Source organism: Perca fluviatilis, chromosome 14 (assembly GCF_010015445.1).
Source record: "Perca fluviatilis chromosome 14, GENO_Pfluv_1.0, whole genome shotgun sequence".
Taxonomy (NCBI): domain Eukaryota; kingdom Metazoa; phylum Chordata; class Actinopteri; order Perciformes; family Percidae; genus Perca; species Perca fluviatilis.
Genome location: NC_053125.1, coordinates 6,835,377 through 6,863,041, shown reverse-complemented (window position 1 = coordinate 6,863,041; position 27,665 = coordinate 6,835,377). Strand labels below are relative to the sequence as shown.

The window sequence follows — 27,665 nt, the reverse complement described above, 5'->3', positions numbered from 1 at the left end:
TTTACCCGACAGAGGGCAGGACGTCACTCTTACACTGGATCTGCTGACTTAAAAAGAACATAGCGTATCCTCACAAGACCTTGTTTCTTGCACTTACTTGCACCTAATTATTTACTGTGGGTTTTGTCTGGAAGTGCTGCAAACTTTCTAGTTGACATTTTGAGAGTTCTAGATGAAAAAAGCTTTGAATCTAATTATCTGGAAAATGCCATAGGAATGAATCATCGCTGAGCAGACCAAACATGACTGTGTATATTGCTGTTGCAGGGCAGTATTTGCTTATATGCCTATGAAGATGCTATGTCATCCAGGTTAGGGAATGTCGAGCAGTAGTAAACCAAAGACGGCTGGCTTTGCTTTTTTGGTCCTGATGAACATTTTGCTGTTCATCGAGCAGACGTCGTTGGTTTCGACTGACTGGTGGGGAGTTCCTCAGCTTTTAATCACCCAGAGAAGTCCCAATACCACAGAACTCCTCAATAGTCAGTAGAACTAATTAAGCCTCTTGGATGAATGGTGAAACATTTTCAAGAATACTCATTAGGTCCCGTCGCCTTTTTCATTGTGCACAGATGGACATGTTGGTAGCTCAAGTTATAACCCCCCAATGTATGCATTGGACTGAATTAGCAACCGCATTTGTGTTAGGCAGTCACTGTTGTGGGGTTTTTGCATCATACGTCCTTCCAGCCATCATGGGTTATTGCTGCTAATCCACTTAGTCTTCTTTTCATCCCAAACTGCTGCTGCGTTTACTGTGTGGCAGATTTCTTCGTGAGAAAGGCCGTCTTGACTTTGTATGTTTAGAACAGCAAAGGTCTAGTCCACTTACTTAACAATTCCTAGGTTTTAACCATAAATCATAGCCTTCTTCAGCAAATGGAAACTTGATCAGGTGTCATCCCACAAGTACAGGACCTCGGTCAAAGAAATTGTAGAGATCGTAAACCCTGTCTCCATTCAAGGATGGTCTCCGGTATTGGATGTGAATGTTTTTTTAATCTTAATTTACCACGGACTCCTAATCCAAGACTTGACTCCTCAAAAGTTGATGCCATAACAGATTTTTTTTTGTCTGGTGTTGTATAAACACCATGACCGAGGTCCAAGGTACTTTAGTCAAGCGATGACACCTGAGCAAGTTCCATTCGTCAAACAAAGGGCCACCGGATTTGTTTGAAAGCTCCAAGAAGTAGTTAGGATTTTATTCTACACAACATTGAAGATGCCCTTGGGTTTCACCACTCACAACATGAATTGCATAGGAACATACACAACTTTTATTACTTCAGTGAGCATTTCTGTTTCCTTCCATTTAGTAGACAGGATGCCCAACAGTCCCCACGATGTCTGTGACACGACGTTAGCTCGACAGAAGTAAAAATGGTGATTTGGGAAGGCAGGACATCATTTTTGCCAATCTTCATGACATTTCCACCGTCGGGGACTGGTGTGTGAGATTCAGGGAATGAAGGGCACAGACAGATATGGAAGTGGGCTGATAGCTAAATCTCCCATCTGTGGTTGCTGAAAAAGGCTGATGCCCTTGCAAGACCTTGGAAGTCAAAAGAAACAGGTAATAGTGTATATAATAAAAGTCTTTTGATACCAAAAAAAAAAAAGTTTTTCTTTCTGGACTTTTCTGCCACATATCGCTAACATTATGAAAACTAAGAATGTCCTCATCAATTGAAATTTCGAAAAGATGTGTTCCTTTACTTTATGTTGGGTTGTTTTTAGGTTGAAATCACTTGCTACACCAAAACCTTGGTTCAGGCGTAAGAATTAAAACTTGCTGATTATTTGTAGCTGGTTGAGTGCAGCTGAAAATGTCCCCTTATAGATCTATTTCGGCCGCAGTTCTAAGAGCAGGTGGACTTTGATTTGGTACACCTGTCAGTTCAAGTGTTGTTGTAAGGATACACACTCCTGCCTTAGCATTACCAGGCTGTGTGCGAAAGCTGCAGTGGTATGGCAGAGTCTGGCATGTCTCCCCGCAGTCATACCTCAATGCAAACAAAAGTACATTATTTTGTTTTGTGCTGACTCGGTAGTCTGGGTTTGTCCAGTTTTTGTACACAAACATTGGCAATTTGAAAACTGGGCACGCGAAGAGCGTTGCCTTTCATTTCAGTCTGGCTCAAAACGCCTTGTCTTTCTCCAGCTTCATGCTCTGCTGTTCCTGCTCTACCTGGCTCAGGTGACAGCACTGCAGGCAGTCCCCCCCACCCCACCCACCCAGTCTGGTAAACAAAGGTACTGAGCTAAACTAGATTTGGGAGACCATCTCGGATTTCGCTTTCCCTCGTCTCAAAGTGTTTGTTGACTACAATATGGAGGAAATAGCTTGTCTAGAGGGGCCTCACAAAACTTTAGCTATCTTCAGCGTTTTTTGACTCATACGGTATTAATAGAAACTACCATGCAGGTTCTTTAATCTGAGCGGAAGTAATATTCCTCACTTAAGTCTTTTATGCAGCTGTTCTCACTCAAAGCAATAAAGGCACACAAAACAGAGAAGCAAATTGGGGTTATTTGTTATGCACAGAGGGATGAGTCATTAATGAAGAAAGGAGCAACTATCCGAGCTATTGTCTTCACGAGCCACTCATAAACTTTCCAAATGGCCTGACAGATGGTCGAATAAAGTTTTAGAGCATTTTAGATGCACCTTTCAAACTTGGGACTTGAACTATCTCTTTGAGTGCATTTCTTTCCAGAGGTGTCGGTTTGTATATATTGCTGCTCTCGCAGGCACCGCTCACATTTGACAGTCATTACATTTACAGCTGGCAAGTTGTCGCACTAACTGCTCTGTGGGAAGTGTCTCATCTGCAGTTATGGGCCGGTGCACAGTGCGCAGCAGGCCTCCCCGAGTACCTCCATCACTGGCTGTCCTGTCCCGGCTCATAGCATTAAATAAGGGCTGCCTGTGATTACCCGTTAGGGAGCCATCCCTCACCACGACTCTCTGGTTTGAGCTGGGGCAGGGAGAGAGGGAGGTGGGGCGGGTGTAGTAAAAGGGACATGGCTATATTTTCTCCTCTTGACCCCGCCCTTACCCCTCTCCCAGCATGTGACGAATGCTGATTGCCAGCGAACTAGAGCATCAGCATCCCCACAGTCAAAATGTGAAGTGAGAGTAGCTGACTTCATTAGCTTCACCGTGATCCCTTTTCCTCTCACTGCTGGCTAATGAGAGGAACACTCATCTTTTTTCAGGATATACCACAGCGCTGCCTTTTAAAAAAAAAAAAAAATGTTTTATCTCTTGACGGCCACAGGTTATCTGTCAAGGGTTTAGGCCAGCGAAGGTTTAATTATGGGTGGAAAAATGTGATCTGACATGTGACGGCAGCCCGGGATGAGTGGCGAGGAGAGCCGGATGGATGGAGAGCTTTGTGAGAGTGCAGTGGGGGAGCCGAGAGATGCTGGCGTCAGATAAAGGCAGATGGTGATGCGGATAAAACTGTCAGAGAGGCAGAGGCTTTTATCCTCTACTCCCCGCCCCCGGTAACACACACACACAGACACACACACGCATGCACTCAGTACCCCTTTACTCCTAACTAGCTGTCAGTAGCAGAGTCACGCGCTGCTCTCAGGTTCCAGCTAGTTGCCAGAGTTGCACGCAGACCCATTTGCAAGGACACCTTCACATTCACTTACAAGACGTGTATGATTAACCCTGGTTCACTTTAATGCATGCAGACAATTTACAAGGGCAGCCCCCACACAAAGTGATTTTGTTATTTCCTTATTTATAACTACCACACCCCCCCCCCACCCCCCACCACCTTTCCTTTCTTAAATGGGTGTCACTTCTCCCGCCTACTCTCTTTCATCTTGTCAGAGGGGTAAAAGGGAAACATGCAGGGAGGGACAGAGTGATGAAGCGTGGTGAACAATTGAGGGAGAAAAGGGAGGCATTGCTTTGATGAATGCAGCTGCCTTGCAAAGGGGGCGCGTGGGCCGAAGTCGGTAATGAGATCGGGTCCTAGTGGGTTTGGCAGAGCTCTCTCGCCTCAGCTGGCAGGAGCCTGTCAGCATATCGATTAATCCTTCCTTTTTGCATCGCTAATTTATTGTCGCCGCAGTCGGAGGGTTGTGGGGGGGCAGATTATATACCTTCGTGCTTTCATCGTGGGTGGCTAATTTTGGATGGACAAGGGGATTAGGGGCTAGACCTTCCTATAAACCCCGCCTCCTTCGTGAGGATTACTAGACTCCTTTCATATCTAACCACTCCTGGCCAGAATGACTGACTGGGGATGCTTGTAGAGGGCAGCACACAGCATGCGTTTAATTGCTTCTTGAGAGGCCGAGCTCAGAGCACATCAGTCTCTTTGGATGACCATTTTAGTCAGGGCCTCTAATGGTACCTGCTTGGTCATTTGTCTTGATTTTTAGATGCAAGGCACTTCCTGAATCCAAGAAGTAACTCACTACTGCACAGCTTCAATTTACTTCACTGTGTGGGTTTGGTAATCTGTCAGATCTAACTGTCAATGGCCTAGTAAATGGCCATTTATTTTTTTCAGCAGCCGACGGAGGCTACATCTACACCGGATTACGTAATGTGTAATAGTCCTGCTTCACTGCACTGGATTGTAGCATTTCAAGCGCATACCGGAAGCCTTAACGCCGTTTTACGGTAGCCGCAGCCAAGCTGGCGTGTGTCATCGTGACGTCAAAATGATGTCGATCTTGCCGGTGCGCCCGGATTCACTCTTTTTTTTTTTTTTTTTTTTTTTCAGCGGAAACAGGAAGCGTGAACGAGCTCCTGGGCAACCGGATGCAAGGACTCTCAGAGTGACTGCAAGTCTCTCTTGTAAACTTACTGGGTTACGATGAGTTCTTTTATGGCGAATGAAAGGCTTGATCCCACCAAGTAGGTCATCCAATTAGATCGAAGCATTGACGTCAATGCTGCTGACAGTTCTACCGTTGTTTACGTTCTTCTTCTTCTTCTTCTAATCCGTAGAAAGAGCAAAGTCGGTAGCCTTTCCTCATCAGCGCCACCTCTGTTCAGGAGAAGACCGCAACTAGTGTCGCGACCACCAGCACAGGCAGAAATAGTTACGGCGATTTCATGACGTCACGCACGCGCGTGCCAGCTGGGCTGCGGTTACTGTAAAACACGCTTTATGCACACCCAACCACACCCTAACCAGTGACGTCACAACAGCTGTTTTGCTTTTGACAGCGGGTAAAAAAAGCACCTGCGTTGACATCACTGATTGACGTTCGTTGAGAGGCACAATGTGATTAAAAGCCTATACAGTATAATACGGTGTTGATTTACTCCTAAGGAAGATGCAGGAAATGGAGAGCCTAACAGTTGGTCTGTACTGGAGCTACAAGGACATCAGTTTGGTTGACTACAATGTTGTGTAATTCAATGCCTCCAATTTGTGAACTCAATTAGGCTAGACTCCATCGGCAGATGCATTTGTCCAAAGCTACTTGCAGATCGGAAGCAATTTGGGGTTTAGTGTCTTGCTAAAGCACACTTGTGGAGCTGGATGGAACCACAAAAAATAACAACCCTGAAAGCATTATCTGAAAACTTGAATCCAGACCAGGCTCATAGTTTGGTGGCTACCTCATGTTTACACATCCTGAAAATGTTTTCACTCATTGTTCCACTTACCAATATTGTAGTCAATGGAAAACAGGTTTCAAAGCTTTACTTTTGCAAATTAGTTGGCTTTGCTTTGCCTTTACCACTTAGAATACACATGAAATACTGAAACTAACTCACGATTAGTGTGATGTTTTGCGTGCATCACAACTTGTTTCGTTTGTATTATATGCAATGACAATAAAGGCTTTCTGAAGTCCATAAAAAGACTTAATCATTTTGTTAGCAAGTTGGCCTCTTCACTCCCCCGATGGTCACTGGACTTGTAGCTCACGCTGCACATGTATCCTGTGAGAGCAGAGTGGTGGATGGGCTTTCCAGATCAATAAGCTATTAGGGTGCAAGAGAGCAGGCCTGTCCGTACGGTTTCAGTCCTGCCTTTAATAATCACCTGGGTAGGCAAAACTACCCCGTTCCTTTTCGTTCTTGCCGCTGTCTGCCATCTCCACAGCACGATAAATGCCTTGCGATCTTATACGATGCCCACGTTTTATTGTCACAATTTTCCGCACAAGTGACGTTATCAGCATCGTGATGCGTCGCTCCGACAACGTCGCCTTCACCGCACGCGTGGTTTTATTTAAGATTGAATGTGCAGCATTTTCACGTTCGTTGTTTGGGTTTTTTTCATCTTGCATTGGCGATTAGGATTTAACTCAGTGAGCCTGCCGTGTGCTGTAAGGGTTCACAATACGACTGCACGAATCAGGTTGAAACCTCAAGAAAAAAGAGAATATATATATATATATGGCTGGTCTCCAACAGTGCCAATACTCAAAATGAAGAGAGAGTAGTAGGAGTGGAGTGGAAGAAGGAGCGAGGAGAGAAAGGCAGAAAGAAATTAGGAGCATGTCAGTTGATGGAGAGGCAAAAAAAGCAGAGTACATCCACCCAGGCTAGTTGTCTACTGTCTTTAGTGAGGTGCCCCGGGGAAAGGAGCACTGTGTGAGGTCCTTTCCAAATGCCACCGATGCACATCCGGCCCCCAGCTCCCTCTGGATGCACTTTAGCCGGGCCTCAGCTGCAACACAGACCAATCATTTATAAAAATCATTTACTGAACGCAACTCTAAATTCATCCAGCTTTACTCATTAGATGCCTTCATTTGCCTTTACATCTTCTACTGCTGCTGCTTTCGTCGCCGCTGTTAATGGTTCTCTGTGACTAATACACAAGTTTTCTGTTTGAACGTGCAGGTGTCTGCGCTGTTCTGAATGGTCTCATTAAAAACTGTTTTCTTCCACGATTAACACATGATGCTGACACATGCATGAGTTTCAGAGCGGATACGTAATTCTTAAATAAACACCCCGGCAGTGGTTGCTAGCAAGCTCCCGATTTTTTTAACATTGGACACGTTCCCTTGTCTTCTGGCTGTGTGTTGTGATTGGAGCACCATTGAAAGCCGTCTGCTAGCCTTTTATCTTATACTCTCTGGACTTTGGCCGACCCTTATGGTATGTCTTCTCCCCTCTTTGATTCATCACCACATCCATAATTTATCCTTGCCCTTTCCATGAAAGTTTGTCTATTGGCTTTCTGTAAGGTTTATGTCTTCTATTGATTGTAAAACCACTATGAGTCCATGCCTCCCTTTAATTTATATATAGAGTAATATCAGTCGGCCATCAAATGAGCTTCCAACGTAAACTTTTTGGCCCACTTTTCTGGAGAAAACTGCCTATTTGTTAAAACTTGCAAATGCAACCGATATCTTGTTGCTTAACACTGCGAAGTGTTGCTATGAGGAAAATCAACACTGTCCGACTTTTCAGTGTTGACTCCTCAGACTAAAAAAAAAATCTGCTTTGAACTTTTTCCAACACTTTCTTAAAATGGTGGTCAGCTTAAAGCCCAAACACTGTTACAAAGTCTTTTCTTTCTCTTATCTCTCAGCTTACTTTTTGACTACCTTGGGGGAGGATGTTTGTACCTTCAACATAGTCGAGCACAAAGGAGCGACTGAAAGCAGAGCGGGGGAAAAAAAGTAGATTGAGAAGGGGGGAGGAAGAAGCACCAGAGCCAGAAAGAGAAAGATGGACTACAAGAGTATGTCTTGGAGGCCAAGAGAAGGGGCAAAAAGATGTTTACATCTGCTCATCCATGCAGAGCGCCCATGACTGTGTTCCCAAGCCCTCGGTGATGTACTCAAGGCAGCGATGATGAATGCATCCTTTCTCAGTCACCACTCTTAACTTTGCGAATCCATCTACCATTCTGCTGTTGGCAGACCAGAAAAAAAAAAAAAAAAAGATTTGGTGCTTTTGTTGTTTGGAAATTGAACGCCATTGGGAATGAATGTGTGGAGCCGTCAGCGTATATGTGGTCAAAACTGAGAGTAAAGGTCTTGAAAAAGGCAACCAGGACAGATAAAAAGCGGTACACTTCTGAGGAATAAAAGAGCGTTAAATAAATGTCACAGCAGTGAGTCAGATCCCACACAACATCCCTCTAAGGAAAAAAATCAGCGGTGCCAGGAACATGTCAGTGACTGTGCCATGATGCTTTTCCATTTACTCTATTTCCGAAGTTCAGACTTGGTTGCATCTCGGGGTTTCTCCGCCGATAAAGTCAGAGTACAACAAGCGCTGTAACGTGCCCTGTGTGGGCGTGTTGGTGGTCGATGTGCGAGGCCAGGAATATGTTGACCACTCACCGGAACTTGAGCAGTTGGTCTGCTGCCAGTGAATATCCATTGCTTGGAGAGGGGGCTGAAGATGGTTGAAGGAGATTGAAAAGAACAGATCAAATGACACAATTCTAGTTTATTTACAATGGAGGTAATATTTTTTTTGGTAGTTTTTGCTATCATTTTCTAAGATATAACTATACTGATTAAAGTAGCAGTCAGACAATCAGCCACATTGCTGTATACCTTTATTTGGAGGTAAAACTTATTTAAGTACACCAAAAGTTATTTGAGATCTTCGTGTCGGACTAGTAAGTAGCGCAATCCAAGTTGCAATTTTAACTGGGAAACTGGATATACATCACATCTTCCAAAGGCATCCAAGGTAATTTAACTCAAATGCAATAGATACAGTGCTATAATGTCAGCATTTTTAACCCTCACCCAATCAACTCTCCAATCATACAGTGATATGAAAGCTTGTAAGCAGTGTTATAGTATTCAAGATTAGTCTTGGTCTCAAGAACGGTATTAAGACCAATTTTTGAAGGTCTCGGTCTCGGAATCGACCACATTTTTACTCGGTCTTGTATCAGCAGGGGCGTCGGACCGGGGGTGGGGGGAAGGGGACTGAGTACCCAGGCCCCTCATGTGAGAAGGGCCTAAAAAGATGCTAGAATGAATAGCTGTGGATGCGGGGAGGGGCCCATAGAAAATGCCTTTCTACAGGGCCCAGAATTTTGTGCTACGCCCCTGTGCATAGGTCTCGGATAAAGAGGACTCAAGGCCACAACTGCAGCGATTTCGCTAAATTGCCAGTGCATTTATGCCTATTTGTTAAAACTTGCAAATGCAACCGATTTCTTGACTCGTATCTAACTTTAAATTTGTTACCGTAAACCCCCCTCTCCCTGCTCCCTTTACACGCACTGCCTTGGTCTTGGTCTTGGTCTTGACTCGGTCTCAAACCCTCAAGTCTCGGTCCTTCAGTCTCGGTCTTGTCTCGGACTCCATAAACTCTGGTCTTGGTGAAGACTTGGTCTCGGTTTAGGTGGTCTCGACTACAACACTGCTTGTAAGTCATAAATACGGGAGTCTTTCTTATCTGTACCAGCCACCCCATATGACGGGAACTCGGCATGATTCCTCACTGGACAGGATAACTGTGTTGAGTCAGGAATGTGGTCTATAAACAGTGACGGGTGTTTGCAATGGACAGTTTGGGTAATCATTTTTTTCCATTTTCTCCGTTCTGAAAAAGTTTGGCAAGTTTTAAACGTCTGATCGCTCATAATACTTCTTACATACTTTTTGGATTTTGTTGTCTTTCTCAACAATTACCTTGATGATTCCGATTCCGTCATTTTGCACTCTAAGAAATATATGTGTATTTACAGTTGTATGACTGTATATTTGAACAGAAATTGTCCGTAGAACGTGATTTACAGTTTATGTAATTTAATAATTTGTGCTCCAAAAACTTTTGTCGGCCCCAGAGTTGGTTTTGGAAGATTGAAGTAGTCCACGTTGTCACTTTGTTCACATGTGCTGCGGTTTACGAAATGTTTTCGCCGTTTTTTTTTCACTTTTTGTTGTTATTTCAACATTTTCAGAAGTTTACTAAATGAACAGCTTTGTATGAGAGAATTTTGATATAGGCCTAACAGAAAATGTTCTGTATTTTAATTGTAGCTACACACAATGAGCTGCCTGAACTTTATTGTATTATTATATTACTTTGTTATTTTACGGATTTATTTCTTAGTGTGTGGCTCATAGAAATAATGGCCAAACCCAAGGAAATAGTCACTGTAATGGAATACTCCTTTAAGAGCAAAAAAAAAAAATATAAATAAATATATAAAATAAAATATAATATATATATATATATATATATATATACATACAGTATGTCCTCTTATCACTCACATTTAGCCTCTTCTCTCTTTTCAATTTCCTCTTTTATGGGTCGAGGAGCCATTTCCCCAGTAATGCATCCCCACTGATATGAGTGACTGAGGTCTTAGCTCACGGAGCAGCCAGAGAAGTGGACTGTCCCCCCCCCTCCCCCCCCCACCAGAGATGAAATCCTCTTGTCAGTACCGCCGATAACCAATGCAGGTTGGGCCCCCGAGGTCTGTGCAAAACCCGTCCTACGGATGTTCACTGCTGAATCTTTCATGGGCTATCACTCGGCCGATAAGGTGCAAATAGGATTCGCTTGCTGCAGCTGCTGTAATGCTTTGGTAAATCGGCTGTAAAGACCCTTTTCTGGTTGGGTTTGAAGTGAAGGCGGTGATGGAGTTGGAGACAGGTGTGGATGGAGAGAGGGAAAATAGAAAAAAAAAATGGAAAGAGGACAGAGTGGATTCTGTTGTAAATATGTAATGTATATTACACATTTATGTGGTTTAGTTGCTAATGCATAATGGTTCTCCCAGAAGGATCTCTCCTCTTTGGCTTTTGATTAAACCAAGCCACATATATGCTCTCTCATTTAAAAATAAAAAATAAAAATCAGTGCTTTTAACTTTCACTCAATTCCCCCCCTTTTCAACAACTCTGTCTACCTGTCAGTATATATATATCGACTGTATCCCTTTGTGTCTCTGTGGTGTCAGAATTGGCTTTGAATTTGATCAGAGTTGAAAGAGGAAGGCGTGTGGAAAAAGTGGGGGGAAAATAGTATAGCTCTTGCTCGCTTTGATTAACTTGGGCTGCCGTTCAGCGTCTCACTCTTTCTCCTGGGAAGGGGTCAGTTGGAGGGGAATACACATGCAGCCAAAAACTGCAAATGGCTTTAGCAAGCAAAAAAAAAAAAAAAAAAAGGTCTTTTGTTTCCTTAAGCTTGCATTCACACGAGCCGTTTGAATCGAAACCCGAAGAGGGAGAAGATGATTTCTTTTGTGACACGTTTATGAGATGTGTGTGTTTGAGGGGGGGGGGGGATCCCAAACACAACAAAACCTGTCAGAGAATATTCCGTGAAGTCAAGAAACGAGACAATTCTCTGAGTCTTTGATTCTCGCTGAGCCGTACTGTCTCACATGCTCCCTCCCTTTGTATTTCGGGGGAAGTAAAGCCACAAGGGAGGAACCTCGAACAAGTGATTGAAGGATTGGTGCCATCGTTATTATTCCTGCACAATTAAGGAGGTGAAGGAAATTCATCATTCATTTATTACTTGCTGCTCCTGCTGCTGCTGCTGGGAATTGAATGTACCCCCATGTGTTTGGTCCATCCGGCTGGGTGTGGGACAACCCGATGCAAGAATCAGCAACAGCCTTCAGACATTTAGTTTGGAACCACGCGTGCCTTGTCTTGTAAAGTTTCCCTCTTCCCGTCCTGCGTGGAGGAACTCTCGAGTGCTTTAAAAGCCCCTCTGCTGGATGAAAGAAACTTTATCATTTTCTGGTGAAAGGAAGCGAAGCAAAGGTAATCTCCTGCAAGTAAGCCGGGGGCTTATTCTTCATCAGGCGACAAGGAGCCGCCGAACTCAGACATCATTAAATGTGTTAGCAGAGTGGCACAACTCCACCTACGTCCATGCTGCAAGGGAAGGGGAAAGGAGACTAAAGAGGTCAAAACTTCAGCAACACTTGTAGTATTTAAAACAACTTAGTTGTAAGACCGAAGGCCACAAGCCAAAAGGCGTCGGTCTTGGGGCCAAGTGTTGCTGGAGTTTAGACCTCTTAATCATTAAGTGTGTTTGCAGCCCCTTTTTAAAATGTTGATTTGACAAACAGAATTGATAGCTGCAGCTAGAAGGTTATGGTTGTTCTTGTGTCTCTCCTCATTGTTTAACTCTGTCTAATGCTTTCATTATATCTCTGTTTCTTTTTTCCTGTTCCACTCACTCTTTGCTGAGTCAGTGTTTGTACTTACACAGAGGCAGGCCTCAGAATGATATGCTGAATAAGAACCCTTATATCCGGAGCTGATGTAGCAAAAGGCCGAGGGAGAGTTGGGGCAAGCAAGGCAGCGAGAAGTCAGCCAGTTTGACTAATGAGGGTAGGAAACTGTGCTTTCATATAGTGCCTCGCACATACCCCCCCCCCTTCATCCCCCTCCAAACCCCCCCCATTGTGCTGACATTATTTCAGCATAGGCTGTGATGTGAGACGTAAGGACGTGGGCAGCTTAGCAAATGTATCCACATCAGCAGAGAATCTGACATTTTCCAGCAGATCTGTGAAGTTAAAGAGGATTCTTGGCGGCGGCGCAGGCTCATTAGGGTTGCGCGAGAAGTCACTCGCAAGACAAAGAGTCCACCAACTCTGTAACCGTCTATTACCCTGTGCGTTTTGGAGACATGGATCCTTCCCACTCGACTAAGACTGGGGCAGTAGCCGTCAAGCTGCTCATCTCCTCTGCAAAGAGCCGGGCCAAGGCAAGTGGGAAAAAGGCTCCCTAGTTGGATGTCTTCCCAGAGCAATTAGCTGAACCCACATGCCTGTTTGATGAATACACAGATGAAAATTAGCTTCTCGCAGCCTGACACCACTCTGCCGAGCCCATGGTGACCAGGCTGGATGTCGGTTTGCACTTTGCTACCGTTGACTCCAAAAGTTTGATTTGTGCAGTCCACGTTACTCCTCCTGATGCGTGATGAATGGACGAAGAGGCAGACCACAGTCATCCGTGTTGACGAATGAAGCCTTTCCCCGTCTCGCCTACTCCACCTGCTCAGCGGTTTGCATTGCCATGCAATCTTTGCTCAGCCAACCGGGATGCAATCCATACATGTGTGACAGATAAGGCATAGCTATCAACGCTGGCAGCCCCAATAATTAGAAAAAAAGGCAATGGCCGGGGCCAAGGAGACCATTTCCCTGATGGATTAACAGCAATCGCTTACAGCGGCGTTCAGGAGGTGTTTACACTGGCAGTCATAAGGCAGAGGTATTGAGCATCAGTAATGCCTTTCTCTCGGCCCAGTCAATCAAAAGCAATCGGCTAGCTAATCAACAGATGTAATGGCAAACAGTGGTATGTTTCCAGAAGGAGCAGATGTTTTATCATCACAGAGAAAATAAGATGTGTAAACAACGCACACTTCCAGGCCATTCGGTCTCTGTCTGTCTCTCACACACATACACACACACACACACACACACTCACACACACTACAACACGCCTGGGAGGGATGATCTGAGCACGGACTGTGATGCCAGTTACACAGAGCAGAGGAGGACGCTCAGAAGTTATTCTGAGGCCGCCCTCCCCACCTGCTGTTTTAACAAGGCCCCGGATCAGTGATCCTTCTCTGGGTCAGATGGCCAGGGGTGGTGCCTCTTAGCTCTGATGTCCCATCCCCCCCACCCCCCGCCAGGTTTGTAGCTGTGAGGGACCCCGCTGCACTCTGGCTTGCCTTCATTGGTGGGCTAAAGGCTCCAAACGACAGGCCTCCGTCACGCCTGTCGAAAAAAGGAAAAAAAACGCTCAGTGCTTACTTCAACCTACACCAGAGTTACATCACTGTTGACAGAGGCATCCCAGGGGTTGGGAGGTTCCGAGGGGAAATGGGAAGAAAAGAACATCACGTACACAAGCACACACAAACATGCATACAGTGCAGACACATGCTTCATAAATGTCTCCATGCTGGAGGCTGTCACGGAGGGGCGTGGAGATGCCACGCTTGGCATGACAATTAGCTGCACATCTGGCCTGATGATTGAAAGAGTCGGCCAGGCAGCTGGTACAGCACTACCAGCGTTTAGTGTGTAAATCTGGGGGGTCCTGGTACAACAGAGCGGATGCAGTTTGAGAGGGTAAGGGGGGGGGGCAGAGGGAGCTCCAAGTTAGCCACTGAATCTAATGTTGAATGAAACGTGTGGCAAATAGCCTGTTAGGCTTGATGTGGATTATTCCTGTAAGGCCTGACGCCAATAGCGAAATGCTTCTGCCTTTCAGACAGTATGTGATACTCAGCTGTAAAGTGAGTAACAGAGGCTGTCAACTCAAATCATGGGCGCACACAGAGCAAGTAGAGAGGAATACACAGATGTCTGAGTTTTACCTTTTACAAAAATCATAAAAGTCGAAATACAAAGTGACACGACTGTACACATTAGCATTTTCTGTATGAGGTTCACAGTCTTATACCAATTTACAGAATAAGCCCCCACGCGTGATCGACCCGTTACTCACATTTAGTCGCAAGAACAGTCAAGATCTCATTAGATAGACAGTCTGGACAACAGTGCATTACAGTACATTACTGCAGTGTGTGCAATCACCTAAACAAAGGTGAACTAAACTAAATTCATTGTATTTACCCTGTTAGGGTCAAATCATTTAAAATATTACACTAATAACTTTTTTTTTTAAGTAAGTGAAAGCGTTTTCATATTATAATTTAGTGCCAAACCGAATGAGTGGACATCCACAACGAATAGCAAGAACTGCAGCTCAAAAATATTACAGTTCTTGAAGTAAGACCCATGGATGTACAAGTAAATGGTAAAATGTGCATATGTGAATTGCAGTGACCGCCACCGCTTTATGTCCGTGCTCAGCTGGGCGAAACAGATAGCAAGGAAAGGTTATCCCAGTAATTGGCTTGATGATGAGTAAAGCGTAAGTGTAATCAGGGATTTAGTGGAAGATTGCTTTCAGAGTGCAGATTCACGGCTGAATAATGTGTGATGTAAAAGGTGACCCTACCCTCACATCTCCTGACCCCTGTCGGTGGAAACGCGGGTGTATTGATATAATTGGAAATAAAATATAATATAATGTAATGTTGGCCGTGGTGAGGGGGATCATAAGAAATGTAGGGGAAGTATTAGGTCATATAGTCATGCCTCAACATCAGTATTCAGGGCAAAATCTACCCCAATGTCTATCTACCCCTACAGTCTTATATTACTAGAACCGACCTTACACAACATTTTAATGTATGTTCTTACTCAATCCTATCAATAGTTTGTATCGCATCAATAATGCTTTAAAATATATCAGTGAAACAATTTGAGAAACACTAACGTATACAAAATCCGATCTTTCACTCATAAGTAAAACTTTGTGAATACACTTTAAATGTATGTGGTCCAAATATTAAATTGGCTTAATGAGGCAGCTGATTGTTGGTTTCCTGAGATTTGGATTTACCCTCCAGGCCAAAGCTTAATATTGGTGAGATGCCTGGCTTACAGCAAATCCCCTAGTCTCGCATTGCCAGTCCTATGTCCACAGAGCTGTGGAGTAAGGTCCGGCTACAATACAGATACATTCTGGGATAAGAGAAAAAAAAATGCTGTGGGTTGTCAATCACAATCACAATGGTCTTGGGCAGCTTTAGGTTCCGGACGCAGTGGCGGTCGCTCTGCAAAATAGTCTCGGGAAGGAACTTGTTTTGGTGGAACATTTGCACCCTGCAAAAGAAAAAATATTTAATGAACTGGACAGTTGACACAATACAGTAAAGGCAGCTATTTAAATAGCTGGATACATGGTTAAACCTCATTAGCTCTTACCAGTGTATCATCGTGTGTACTTCCTCCACAGCAGTCCCACCAATCGGTGCCAAAACGTCCCAGTTAGAGCATAAACACTGTGAACATATTCTTTATAAATCTTTAGTCATTCCCCGAAAGAACCAAGCAGGCCTTTTTCTTCAAAACTTGCCTTTTTCAGCGTGTAGCTTGCTAGCTCGAAGTCTGTTGTTGTTTACCGACGCGAAAGGACTTAGAGAACGGCAACGGCGGGGGGTCAAAGCCTGACATTCGGCGCGTAAGCCACGCCAACCCATTCTCACTCCCAGCGCGTCAAAAAGCGACGCCTGGTCCAGGTGCCTTTGGCGTTTATAACTGACGCAAAAAGTCTCCCTTAGCGTCTCAGTCAAATGCCGTTGGGGCTTTGAACTTATTCGCGCTTGGTCGGGACTCTCGGCGTCACTTTTTGACGCTCTGGATTGTGACCGATTTGGTGTCAAAATGAACTTTAAGCTTACATGCGGCACAAGAGCAGGGCAGCTAGGTTTACGAATAGATCGTGGGTGGGGCTACAAAATGTACGTTTCAGAACGGGACACAAACCCCGGTCTCCTGGTTGAAAGTCCCGTGTTGTTTGACCCATCCATCCACCACCCAACCAACCTCCCTACGCAGATTTTCAGTCTTTCATATTACTCGCTACCGTTGTCGCTCTTAATACTATGTCATCTTTGAAGTTATCCCTTAGTCCCCTTAGCTCTGTCAAATGACAGTTCAGAGAGAGGCGACAATTTATCACTTATGTGGCCTGAATGGTCATATAAAGGAGTAAATTCCCCCCTTGTAAAGCTTAGAGGAGGGGAGCACCCCAGCACCCACCCCTCCGCTACCACCGCCACCGAGTCCCCAGCTCTTAATTATCCCCTGGAATGATGAAAATGAAAAAGAAATAGTAAAGATGGAACCATAGGCGTGGCGGCTGGTGGCTCATTTAGCCGAGCATTTATAAAAATGAGATCCCTCACCCCCTCCCCTCCCCACCCCTGCTCGGTCTGGAGCCATATTAGAAAGTTTAACGCCTGTCTGGAGAGATAAAAAAAAAAGAGGTAAGGTCGCCCTAATACGCCATTAATACGCGGTGGCGCGTCGTGACAGACGCGGACACCTCTCTCAGACAGCTCGCACGTATTTAGTGTCCTACCAATGTCACAGACGTTCTCGTCACCAGAGTGAGACAGGTGGCGAGATGGTGACTTAGAGAAAGCACAGGGCTGTCTTTTCGCAGTGTCCGCTCCCCAGCTCCACCCCGTCGCCTCTTAGAATATATACAGCATGTGTATGTTATTAGCAATAAGTTTGCGAGTAAAAAAAAAAAAAAATGTCTGGAGACTCAAACTATGATATATAGCGAATGACGAAGCGTCTTTTCCATTTCACAAACGACAGCGCTCAGAGAATACCTCCCTTCACAAGCACCAGCTGCAGAATGTAAATACTTCATTATGCTATCCTCAAGGTACATCCCCGTACACTCCATCCAATAAACGTATGCAGCCACGATGCCTGTTACAGCTGCTTTTATTCCTCCGTGATATGAGCAGCGGATGTCAGTGTCTGCTCACTGCCCGTTTAGAGATGCAGAGCTCGTCTCCCTCTCTCGCTGAGAAAAGCACCAATTCCCTCGTCCGACGCAAAAGTTAGAGCAATCTTTGATTAAACTGTAAACTTCCTCCCCACTGTCCTACAGCACAGTTTAATCTGCTGCTTTGGCGCTTTTAGCCGCGATACAAGAGGCGGTTGTTGCGATTGGCGCCGATTCCCCTGCTGTAATTACTGGAAGCACCCCCCCGTCCTTGGGCTCTCGGACATAATGTTGACGGCAGCCATTTTGAACGAGAGGGAGAGAAATGTCAAGAGAGTTGACTTTGAATCTGATGGGGATCGTGTAATGTCACGCCGGGTGTGTGCAGCCGCATCTGATAAAGGGGGCATCTCCTGAATGCATTCTCCAGGGAGAGACAGGTTGCATGGCGCCTATTAACTATTTTGATAATGGATTATTTGGTTTGAGTCTTTTTTTTTTTATTCTATGATTTAAGCTTCTTAAATGTAAATATGTAGTTTCTTCACTCCTCTGTGACAGTAAACTGAATATCTTTTGACAAAACAAGACATTTGAGGACGTCAGCTGCAGCTGATTCAGAACGCTGCTGGATCACATCACTCCAGTACTGAAGTCTCTACACTGGCTTCCAGTGCCTCAAAGAATTGATTTCAAAATACTTTTGCTGGTTTATAAATCACTAAACGGTTTAGGGCCAAAATACATTTCTGATCTGCTACTACACTATGACCCACCCAGACCTCTCAGGTCATCTGGGACAGGTCTACTTGTTGTCCCCAGAGTCAGAACTAAACAGGGGGAAGCAGCGTTCAGTTTTTATGCTCCACATATCTGGAACAAACTCCCAGAAACCTGCAGGTCCGCTGCAACTCTCAGTTCTTTTAAATCCAGGCTGAAGACCTATCTTTTTAATGTTGCCTTTCTTTAAATAACCTATTTTTAACTGCTCTTTCTTTAAACTGCACTGTATATTTTATTTTTTTGTCTTTTAATGCTTTGGAATTGTTTTTAATTGTTTTCTAACTGTTTTTTTTTATGTTTCATGTAAAGCACTTTGAATTGCCTTGTTGCTGAAATGTGCTATAAAAATAAAGCTGCCTTTCCTTTGAAACTCTGATCCAGATTTTTAACCATTTCATGGACCAAATATTGAATCGATTAATCGAGAAAATAATTGACAGCTTAATCGACAATGAAAATAATCGTTAGTTGCAGTTAGATAGATAAATAGATAGATAGATAGACAGACTTTGATTGATCCAAAATTGGGAAATTTCAGTGCTGCAGCAGCAAAGTATCAGACACACACATACAGAATATACAAGAAATAATAAGTAGGACAGAATACAAAAACAAATATTCAAAAAATAAAGATAAAAAAATACAAAGTGGAGAACAAACGTATGTACAAGATGGGAAACAAAATGTACAACCTACTTAAATAGTATTTATAAAGATGTAAGTAAAACCTATGTTTGCAGCTTCCTGTTTCCATATTAGCTGACTCCACTGTCAAAGCGAGGACGTGATTGGGACCGTTTCTGAGCGGTGGAATATGGTGCACGTAGCAGACAGACCAGAAATCCCCATCAGCCCAAATCAGCGTCTTGTGCCGAGCGACTGTGTATCACATCCTGACCCAGAGTGTCCCCCCACCCCCACCCCCAGCAGGGCCCCGTCCTCGGCCTTTCTCATCCTGTCGCTCTGCATGGCTTCGTGTCAGCCGAGGCCGGGGTGTCATGTAACCTTTCTCTCCTCATCCCGATGGATACAAGCTGCCCTGAGTCACTTACACGACACACTGTCTCTCCACGTCTGCGTCTCCATGTTTGCGTCCTTCTCCTCCAGTTGTTTTTTTTTTTTTTACTCTCATATCAATTTTGATCTGTTTTACGTTTCGCCCTACCTCGAAGCTTATAGTTCTTCCCATTTGGGTTCAACTCGTGTGTTAGTTCTCTCTTAGATCCGGCTGATTTTTGCATTTGATTACACATCGGAAACCTATCGGATTCTATTTCGTCCACTTCTACGATGGCCGTTCTTCCTGACTGTAGCTTATTTATCCATAAAATCTGTGCGGCTGTTGTTGTTTTTACTCCAGCTGAAGTTAGAATTAGTCAAACCTTCAAGAATTATGTCAAAATTATATATTTTGTGACATAATTATTGAAAGGAAAGCAAGGTCTATACAGTACAGACATACTCCTTTAGCAATTTGACTTTTGCAGTCATGTTTTTAAGCTGTTCAGTGCACTACGACTAGTTAAGTAGCTAGCTAGGCTGCAAACTGAGGTTTGTGGTGTGCTTTCCGTCCGTTTGTTTGTTTGCTCATTCCAATAGCTAAGGTGCAACCAAGCTGCGACCTCCCAGCCTGAAAAGTGAAACTAATGCTGAGGCGCCTTAAACCTGCATTCTTTCTAATGGCCAGCAGGGAGCGACTCCACTGGTTGCAAAAAGTCCAATTGTATAGAAGTCTATGCGAAAATTACCCTACTTCTCATTTGATTTATTGCCTCAGTAAACATTTTCATAATGAGTTTATGGCCTCAATCGCCAGTTTCCAGTCTTCTTCAACATAGTCCATATCGGCAACGTTTTATATCCGGGATTGTTCAGGTGCCACCAGAAATTCCGCCGGATGTCCCTCATTTTCAGCCAGATCTACGTCACATTTCGCTTTCTTTGGACTTTGGTTAACTGCTCCTCAGATCTCTGCAGGGTAAATCCAGACAGCTAGCTAGACTATCTGTCCTATTGGAGTTTACTGTTGCACGACTAAAACAACCTTTGAACATACACGTTCCATCAAAACAAGTTCCTTCCCGAGGCTATTTTGCAGAGGCACCGTGGCTCAGTACGACGCATAGCGCTGCTCAAGATGATTGTGATTGGTTTAAAGAAATGCCAATAAACCAGAGCATGTTTTACTCCCAAGCTGGAATGCTGTGTGGATTAGGCAGACCTCCCTCCGCAGCGCTGTGGAGACTTAGATATTAGATAATAGATATTACAGCACGGGATGCTTTAGGGCGTGGCTACCTTGTGATTGACAGGTTGCCACTCGTCCAAATATGGTTACCTCCGGCAAAATAAACAAGATGGCGACAGGCAAAATGTCAAATTTCAGCCTTTATAACGGTAGTCCACTTACTTCACATGACTTGTGCTTTAATTTCATGTGGACTTTAAATAACATAAAACATGTATTTAAACCACCAACCTGCCTTCCATCTGTATTGACTTACCTCTGTCCTTAATTCCTTCTTTCCATCCAGCCTCCTCATTTATTCTTTCTCTTACTTTTTTATTCACCTTCCTCTAAAGACGGTTGACTTAATGCATGTGGAAGAAGCTTGGGCTCTGCCATGTATTTGTTCCAGTTAGACGGGGGTTTAGCCAAGTCTGTAATTGGCCTGTGGTTAATCCCTGCCTTTCTTTTTAGCCACTTTCAATGGAGGGTAAATTACTTCTTCGTCTGCCCGTGGCACAAATTGGTTTACGGAGTGTGTGTTAGTGTGTCCTGTGCACGCGGTAAAAGAAAAATTATGGCACTCCCGAATGTTGAAACGTGACAGAAGGCTGCAGGTGTTCTTCTATGTCAATAGCGAAGTTAAGTAACGGCAAAATTGGAACGGTGATGAAAGGCTGCTATGTAAAATAGCCGTGGCTGTGCTCTCCGCGGAGACACTGCATGATGGATGACATGCGTGTTACTTTTTTAACAGCTTGGGGGAGACTTGGGGGGGAGATGGTAAAACTCATGCACAATTAGCATCCTCGGGGCGAGAGGCTGTAAATCCGTTGGCAGCGAAAGCATCTGAATGCGCGAGGCGCCAGTCGGTAGGGCCCGAGCAGTATGGATCGCCGTGCAGATACCTGCAGAAAGCCAGATTAATAGTGATGAGAAGATGAGATGCCACAAAGAATTCATTACTCCTCCTCTTAAATAAATGAGCCCTGGGCTGCGACTTCACCGCTGCCACCTCAGATATAACACCGGCTTTAATAAGAGCTGTCGGGCGCCGTGAGCATCCCTGCATGTGTATGCGTGTGTGGAGCTCTCTGGTTTTTTTTTGCCTCTGTGTGACATCTGTACGTGTCGCAGGGGAAGATTTGAAGGAATAAGGAAGAGGTGCGTGCAAATTGAATCTTGACTTTAAGTGACGGAGGATCTTTTATTGCTTCCAAGAACGCTTGCAGTGCACACCCCACCGCCAGCCTGCCTGGAAATGCTGCTTATGGACATCTCATTGAGTTTCCCAAACGTTCACTCTATGGATTAAGCAATCATCATCTGATGTATAACTGTCTGTGTGTATCTACACCCCCATCATTTTTTTTTTTTACTAAGCAGGCAGTGATACCCATCTGAACTGCAGTACTCTGAAAATGGCAGCTTTACAATCTAGTGGAGCATTTGGACATAATTTACCTTTTTATGTCGTTGGCTTTCATTCATATAAGATGCAAAGCTTTTGCCAAAGCGATAAAGTTTTCAGTGTTTGGCTCAATGGGTGTGTGACACCGATAAAGCCATAGTGGGAGTTTAATGACCTTGTGGAGCTTACAAGTAGGCTTTTAAACACTCTCGAAAGCAGCGAAATCACCCTCATATCCGAATATATATGATATGGCCTGTTTATGTGTTTACATTCTGCAAGCTCGTCGCCATGTGTGCCAAGTGCGCCATATGGCGTGTGTGTGTGTGTGTGTGTGTGTGTAAGTGTGTGTAAGAATCTCTAAGAACCCATTATCAGAACAGTGTCAACATTAGGGCCTGATAACAGACACATACAAAAAGGGAACATACAAACAAACACTTCAGAATAACTGACATCGAAATCTTTGCTTCTGTACAAAATGATGTCTCTTTGCGTAATATGACATCGCATGTTGCTGTTTTGTAAATGTGTTGTTTAACCCAGCTGGTCAAGTTCTATCGTATTCGATTCTGCTCTATTCTGTACCATTCGTCTCTCGTCCAGTCTTTATCCGTGTGCTCTAAATCTGTCCATTCTAGTGATTGTGTGGTCCATCACTGAGGCTGCATCATCTGCTCAACTGTTACAATGTGGACTTATACCCCACGCCACCCAGCAGCCCCAACCCACCACCCTCTTCCTGGCTCTTATTTCCTCATCATGCTGCTTGGCGCCGTCTGCCATGCTTTTGTCCTGTCCTCACTCGCAGCCAAAATGGAAGCATGTGGCTTCAGCCTCTTCAGTTCACACACTGTAGGATGGTTACATTTACCAGTGCGGTAATAGGGGTTACAAAATCTTGGAGATGCACATCCCTAGCGCACACACTCACACTGTCAAGACACTTAAAGTGTGTGTCGGATCTGAGGCATCTGGAAATATGACTTTCATCTCGTGCTCGTCACTGCAAAACTGTAGGTGCGTGCATGCGTGTGTGTGTGTGGCATCAGGTGTGTGTGGCATCAGGTGTGTGTGTGTGTGTGTGTGTGTGTGTGTGTGTGTGTGTGTGTGTGTGGTGTGTGTGTGTGTGTGTGTGTGTGTGTGTGTGGGAAGTTTGTATTGGCCAAAATCATGTATAATCACATATGAAATCACATATTGTACTGGTTAATTCATATTTGGTAATTAGGTATTTGCTTATACATAATACACAATGTCCTTTTTTCTTTTTTAGATCAAATGCACACTATTCCAGCAACTTATTAAACTCAATCAGTGTCTATTTTGGATCATATAACGTCCTGTTTCTGGCGCAGAATAGGCGACTGACTCGCCACAACTTTTATGACACGATGAAAAGTCTCTTGTGAAATGGAAGAGAGCTTTTTAAAAACCGTGGAATTCCCCATTCGTTAGTGGGAGGTTGTGGGTTAGGATTTCTTTTCTTTTCTTTTTTAATTAATGAAGAAGGCAGGTTTGAGTAACAGCAATGGAGGAGGTGTTGTGTGTGTTTATGCCCTGCTCGTGAAAGCACGCAGCCCTGAGGCAACCACACATCACTACGCACTCATCCACTTCACAGTCCCTTCGGCAAATTATTTATAGCAAAACAGCTCCGAGGGCCTGGAGCTATTCTGTCCAGAATGCCTTGCACCAAAAATGTGTAAACACATGAAGTTTTGTTTGCAAAGCCAGAAAAACCTCTCAGAGAATGCAAATTGCATTTCAAAAGACTAGCACGCACTTCTTTTTTTTTTTTTTATCCTTGCATGCTGCACTTTCAGTACGAACAGCTGGATCAGGGTTCACACCCACCCAGTTCAAGTGACCTGAGTGCCTGTCACTCCATCTCTCTGAGGACCAATGAGTGACGTCTCACTTTGACCCAGGCTCTTTGTTTTTTAGCATATTTTCTCAGACTTCTCACAGTCAGTTCTCCTCTCTCTCTCTCTCTTTCCACCTTTCTTTGTCCTGCCCACCTCTCCTATGGGAGACATGATTCTCTGTATCTGATTGTGTCTGAGTGATATTATGAGCCCACCCTTCTTGTGAAGAACTTTGTCATGGTGGGGGTGCCGAGGTGCGTTCCAGGCCTATAAAAAAAGGTGTCCTGAATTTGGGTCAATGGCTTTCAGAACACCCCCCACCCACATTCCACTGAACGCCTCTCTGTCTATTCAGCACAACCTTGCTTCCTTCCAAAAACCTATAATTCAACCAAGGTACCCGCATTCACCGAGAGTGAATGCCTCTCTTCGCTATCATTTTTCCTCCATTTAAGTCACAGCAACAGAAAGAGCCTCCAGGACATTTCAATTAGTGATCACAGTCCTGTTTTTTAATCGCCCGTCTCCCACTGGCTACAAACACCTGGCCCTCCATCATTCCAAGGCTCTGGCACAAAACGTGGGCACTATTAATAAGCTTTATTATAGCACATTGACATTTCAGTGATGCCTTTTTAATTACTTTGATTGATAGTTTTGGATAGATGAATCCGGGATGGCAGGTCAGGAGGAGGGAGGAGAGACTAGGACAATTCATTCAGTAGTGAATGGGTAACCTTTTCAACTCAGAGATTAAATGTGAATGGCGCCCCAAGGGTGATAATATACTATACTATATATATATATATATATATATATATATATATATATATCAATGCCATTTAGATTCTCCCAGAAAACGAATAAGCCCTTCTAAGTAAATATTTAATGTTTTTCCCCATCTGGAAGTATATATTACTTGGTCAGGGAAGATAAATATGTAATGATTATGGCAAACACTAGCTGGAAACATTTGCTAGATATTGACTAAGCACTGCCTGTAGCGGAGCCTGTCGATTCCATGCTTACACAACATGGAAAGAAAATGATTCTTTAAAGCACTGGTTTTCAAAAAAAATTTAAGCCAAGGGGTCTTTCAACATTTTTTTAAGCCAAGGACCCGTTAGCAGAAAGAGAGGGACCCCCTACTACATATTTCGTATAAAAAGAAGTTGCATATTAAACGGGGTCTACAGTAACGTGTAGGGCGGCCTAAAGCCTTTATACATACCTTTTTCGTGCATAAAATAAGCTATTAAAATAATTGGGGGCAGTGAGCAGAGTTGATTGAGTAGCATGAGTTGTTGATTGGCTGGAACGTGGTTTGTTGTGTTTTGATGCACAGGCTGTGCCCCTAGTGTTTGTTTGACGCTTACGACCCCCGTGTTGTCTCCCGAGACCGGGCTTTTTCACAGTGTGTTTGGCAGCAGCTAGCTGATCAAGGAGAGATCCCTACGATTTGAGACAAAAATGAAATCGCGCTGAAACCATGCAGGAACTCATAGTGCAATACCCCTTTAAATGTAAATTAATTTGTTTAGCATTCTGCTGTTTCAGTGCGCTGCCCGATGCTTACAGTGCTGACAGAAGCACTCCCTCGTGTATCTTGTTTCACTCCAAACTACGTACTAAACAGGATCCCAGAAATGTTTTGTCTCACGGTGAGTTCATGACCTGGCATTAACATGCACCTTTGGTCCAATCACGAGTTGTTCAGGTGTAAATCACAGACTTTGCAAAAAGATGGACGACGATGCGTCTCCACCTTCTCCCCACTGTACAAACGGGAAGCCAAAATATCCCAGATACGGACGCCGCCAGCTTGTTACTTTGGAGCCAGAGTCTGCGCAGTAGTGATCGAGCGGTGGAGCTGCGGTATCAAAATCCCGCCCATACACCCACCCAACCAATCGTGAGTCAATCACAGCTGTCAATCATGACGTTTCTTATAGCATCAAATAACTAATAAAAACCAAACTCGTCAGAAAAGTGAGCGCTTGATCAAATGGCATGATCAGAACTACCGAAAATGACCAAAACCACCTCTGTGAAAAATGTATTTGACGTGTACTTTGACTTTTTAGTTTGGCCCATGTCCCATGTGTTTACATTACGTTCTATATGCATATAGAGCAGGGAAGTGGAATCCGATCACAAGTGGGCCCTCAAGACTAGTCTATATCCACCACGTTTCACTTTGTTCACTTTGTTCCAGCAGATGCCCCTCATTTTGGCCGGATGTCTGTCCCCTTCCTCTTTCTTTGTGTTGTAATTCTAAACTCCGGTGGACTATGGTTAACTGCTCCTCAGATCTCTGCAGGGTAAATCCAGACAGCTAGCTAGACTATCTGTCCAATCTGAGTTTTCTATTGCACAACTAAAACTACTTTTGAACGTACACATGTTCCACCAAAGTTCCTTCCCGAGGATATTTTTCAGAGGCACCGTGGCTCCGTCCAGCACTTCACACCGCCCAAGACGATTGTGATTGGTTTAAAGAAATGCCAATAAACCAGAGCACATTTTTCGCATTTTTCGCAATGCGAGACTGCTCAAGACGCATGTGGAGCCACATTCTAATGCCAGATGGGAACCGACTTAGAGCTGTCCACTTGTGATCGGATCACCCAGGACGCATGCTAATGCCAGGTCTGAACAGAGCCTAACAGTGTGGCTCTGACCCAAAGTGAAGATATCAATACCCACCACTCTACTAAAAGTGGGCACCAGATGTTAGACACGTTTATATTGGACTTCTGTCTTGGCGTAATGCACCTTTATGCTTCAAAATGGTCCCTTTGAAGCAGGAAAGTAACATGTCAAACGCCCTGTGTCCCAGAATATCTGTTTTCACACACCTTATTTCCCTTTAATCACTGCAGGGCACTTTACATTTCTGAGCTTAAAATAGCTTTATTACAAATTGAAATGGGTACACGTCACACGCAGTTATCTTTTATGGCTTGTTTATTTTAAACTGTAATAGACAAATGTTCTCTTCAGTGCTTTAAATAACCATATTACTGATTTTTTTTTTTTTTTCAAAGTGTCCTGTTATAAAACAACAAAATATAACACGGGTTTAAAATAAATCCAATTGGCTTTTTTGCTAAACGGAAAGCAGTGATTTAGCCTAATTATGAAACCAAAAAGGGATCAGCAATGGAAAACAAATATTTAGGCTACTCCCAGCATTAATGTCAGAAATATAACATATATCAAAAGGCAGACAAACAGCACTTACTTGGTTTGTTTTACTTTGAAAAATTGGGCTTTATTCAGTGCAATCTTGTGCACTTAGCTGTGAATAATCGTTTCATTTTCACCAGTCAGTTGCGACAGCTGTGCTGATTATTTTCTGGCGACACGAGCCGAGCGGTACATCCTATCACCCCGGCACAGCAGCTGTAGTTTGCCAGTTTCATGACAGAATTCACTCACTATTTATATCAGCAGTGGAAATTATATAAACATATTGATATGAAAATAGTGAGGATAATTACTCCAGCTTTTACCCTGCCACACTCCTGTATTAAAACAGTTGGACAGGGCTTTATCTGAAGCACTGCAGCCTGTGTCAATGCGGGGCTGACAGAGCCTGCAGACTGTTGGGTATGACTGATTTACTGTATGCTCCTTAGGAGTGTAACGATACATCGATCTGGATCGCTATATCGATTCAATCCTCAACGATCCAATATCATCGATACAAAGTGAAAATATCGCTACGTATCGTTATCTTTTAAGATGCGCCTTTATTTTGAAATTCCCACTTTATTTTTTATTCTTTTTAGAGTAGTCTGTGTTTTTAATTTCAACGTCTGGAAGAGGTTAGTAATGGAATTGTCAAATCATACTTTAGTTGTGATTTTGATTTTAGACGGATTGTGTTAAATGGGCACGTATCGGTCGCAGGCCCCTGAATCAAAATTGTATGGTGGCAGACTTTGTGATATCCGGAAATATTGTATCGTTGTCCAAAGAATCGATATAATATCGTGTTGTGATAAAACGTGTGATTTACACCCCTAATGTTCCTATTTTCGTTTGAGTTGTGTTTGTTTTGAAAGCAGGCCAGCTC

The 27,665-nt window shown here is 43.9% G+C and overlaps 1 protein-coding gene across 9 annotated transcripts in view; it reads left to right on the top strand.

Annotated features, from left to right (window-relative positions):
* nrxn2b (neurexin 2b) overlaps positions 1 to 27,665 on the top strand; it is a 669,808-nt gene that overhangs the window by 532,037 nt on the left and 110,106 nt on the right. The window lies entirely within an intron of this gene.